At 52.4% G+C, this 3,236-nt stretch overlaps 1 long non-coding RNA gene across 1 annotated transcript; it reads left to right on the forward strand.

Annotated features, from left to right (window-relative positions):
• Window positions 1–1,199: 1,199 nt before the first annotated feature.
• LOC309519353 lies at window positions 1,200–1,661 on the forward strand. The gene is made up of 3 exons (XR_014213813.1): window positions 1,200–1,333; window positions 1,412–1,478; window positions 1,574–1,661. It is a non-coding gene; the product is annotated as an uncharacterized lncRNA (long non-coding RNA).
• Window positions 1,662–3,236: the final 1,575 nt, after the last annotated feature.

The raw sequence follows: 3,236 nt of genomic DNA on the forward strand, positions 1-3,236 counted from the left end.
CAGGTTGACTGGCTAGGCACCCCTCCCTCACTTTAGGAGCGCTCCCGTGTGGCCGGCAAAAGGCAGGGCAGCTGTTCCTTGCATGCCTTCTCCCAGGTAGAGCAGGGCAACCCTTCTTCTTCTTCTTCTTCTTCTTCTTCTTCTTCTTCTTCTTCTTCTTCATATCCCTATTGTCATGATCGTCCGTGCGTTCATTTCTACCCAGTCTACCTGGAGGAAGGCAGGCAGGGTACGGCCACGCTCCCTGCCTGCCTGCCTACCTGCCGCCCGCCTGGTGCTCCTAAACAAAGGGCTTTTCCTACACGGTATACATGGATTTGATATCCTGCTTTATCACTACCCGAAGGAAACTCAAAGCAGCTAACATTCTCCTTTCCCTTCCTCCCCCACAACAAACACTCTGTGAGGTGAGTGGGGCCGAGAGACTTCAGAGAAGTGTGACTAGCCCAAGGTCACCCAGCAACTGCAGACACGAAACCGGTTCACCAGATTAGGAGTCTACCACTCTTAACCACCACACCACACTGGCTATTGTGTGCCTGCCTGCCTTCATACAATAAGTGTTTCCCGCACGATCCAGAGACTCGAAGAATTGCTTTAGTTTCATGCTGCATTTGTTGTTTCTCAGCGTTCAAGCAGAGGTCTCTGTTGCTGCTGGGGAAAGGCAGTTCCCCAATCTTCTCTCCACCCCCAGCTAATGTGCCTGTTGCTATGTACGGAGTGGTACGTGGGGAAGGCTGTGAGAATGTTCTCAGACTCCACTGAATAGGCCTCGTTGCAGTCGGTGGCGAGCAACGCACAATGGCCCCAGTGATCCGACTGACTGGTGCGATCCTGATGCTCTAACCTCGAAGGCTGATGGTGATGTTAAGGCTGGAAGGAAAAGGTTAACACTGGGCAGACACCTACTGAACCACCTTATATCCCTCCCTCCCTGTCTTCTGTGGAGGGATTTCACATCGGTGGCGAGCAACGCGCAACGTCATGATAAGAATGATCAGGATGGTATTTCTTTACGCCAACCCCAGTAGGCGGGTCGGTAGTCTAGAAATCAATCAATAGAAATTATATGATACGATGATGACATTTACTGGTGCCCTGCTTCCCATTCCCTTTTGGGGACTGATAAAAACGAGAGCGACTGAGACCAGATGGCAATCCGCAATCCACGCCGAGTCAGACTAGATGACCCCCCCCCAGACCCTCACCCTTCCCCTGCAGGACTCAACGGGAGCTTCACATTGGAGCTGAGCCATGGCGAAGCTCCGCCTCGTCCTCTGGCGCCTGGCGCCCCCTGCTGGCCTCCACCAGAAGAGTCCCGTGCGCTTTCCAGGTGGGTCTGGGGCTCCTCGCTCTCGCCGGCCGGCTCCTTCGCCGGAGCATGTAAAGAGCGCTGTCTCCCCCTCTACAGGTGACCTTCTCCTCGGTGGTGAGCGTGGCGCTGGACGATGTGCAGTTCAGGAACTGTGGCCCCCAAAGTAAGGCTTTCTTTTCCGCCTCCCCCAAACCCAGCCAACCAGATAGACTGCCTATGGGCTTGGAGGATCCCCATTCACCGTCCCAACGTTTCCAGGTCCCCGGAGCTGTGCCCCAGACGAGCGCCCATGCCTACCAAGCAGCTGTGTGACCCCTGCCCACCATTGTGATGGTACCAAGGACTGTGGCAAGGCGGCAACGAATGGGGTGGCAGTGAGCAGTCGGGGGGCATTTGAGGCAGGGGGGATGTGGGCACCACTGGAAGGGGGAGGGCAGAAAAGGCACCCCGGGACCCACCCGCCTGCCTTTCTCCCCCAGAGACCCTCCTCTCATGCTTCTTTGAGGAGGGCTGGTGCAGTTGGGCGGCGGATGCCAACCAGAACCTTTCCTGGGTGAGAAACTGCAGCTCCCAGGCGCCACCGTCCCCAGCCCGCCCCACCCGCGACCAGACCACCAACACGCCGGAAGGTGGGTGCTGGTTGTTAATATGTAGGGGATGTCAGCAAGGCTGAACCTTTCCGTAAAGAAACTATTTGAATCAGGTCTTACCAATTTGGGGCATGTGCAGATTTCGGCACTGGGTGCTTTCTCTCTCCAGTTGGTAGACATGACAGCTGACAGCCTTCAGTTCTCCACTGGGTAGACTGAAGAGCTTTGTGATCTACCTGAAGGGGATCAACAACCCAGTCTACCCAGAGCCAAAGGCCGCCTGGTATGATGTTCTGAACTGCAGATCCAAAGGAGGTCTTGTGGGAGTGGTTGGGTGCAGGCGTACCACAGATGGAAGTCAAACTCCAAAGTGATCAGTTCTAGTGCTTTATTAAAAGCTTTATTACAGCAAATCAGTCTGCCAGGCCTCCCACCCTTTACAGTTGCAGGACAGACACCTCAGCAAGGAGTTGGTTTGTCCGCACCCAAGCAAACTTTCATACATCTGTATACACAAAGCAGCATTCTTCACTTCGGCCAGGACTTCCCATCACTCCACTTGACCAGATGAGGGCATAGGTGGCAAATACCAAAGTCTTATAGCTAGCTCCTCTTTCTGGACTCCGTGCACCCGAACCCCCCAGTTAAGCATAGCATCAAAACAAGCCAATTAGCTTATACGAGCTCATCACAACAACAACTACCTATTAATTGTGGGGTTATCTTGACTACCAAAATGGTGTTTGCAGAGCTTCCAGAACAGTTCACCTTTGGTTCAACACAACCCACCTCTTCCAGATAACCCTAACAATCTACACGCCCAATCTTCCGCAAGTTCCTCGGGGTCTAGAAGGAGTGGAGTTATGCGGTGAATCTGTTACTCGGCTTGCAAGAAAAACCCACAACAGCAATGCAAAAATATGCAATGAAGCAATCTGATAGTTATAATTGTAACAAAAAACACCAGTAAGTGGTGCCACCCCCTGCAAGTCCTTGGAAGCACCCCTGGACCATTGTCCTCCACAATTCATGTTCCAGTCAGGCTACCTTGGCACAATGTAAAGCATGCGCCATCTTATTTAGCTAGACTTATCTGAAATATATGTTCTAATACACAAATCATTTTTATTTAACAGCTTGAAATATCACAAAAAGCCTCCATGTCCGTGTTCTGGTTATCTGCGTGCAGATCCAACATTATATGAGCCACCGGTTGCTGCCAAACAATAAGTCCAATCATGGCAGACACTTCTGCTGCCCCGGTGAGAATTCATGACCGGCAAGCTCCAGATCCACGTGAAGTACAGGAACATTCTGGCACAGGTATGGAT

Source organism: Podarcis vaucheri, assembly GCF_965113315.1.
Source record: "Podarcis vaucheri genome assembly, chromosome: 15".
NCBI lineage: Eukaryota > Metazoa > Chordata > Lepidosauria > Squamata > Lacertidae > Podarcis > Podarcis vaucheri.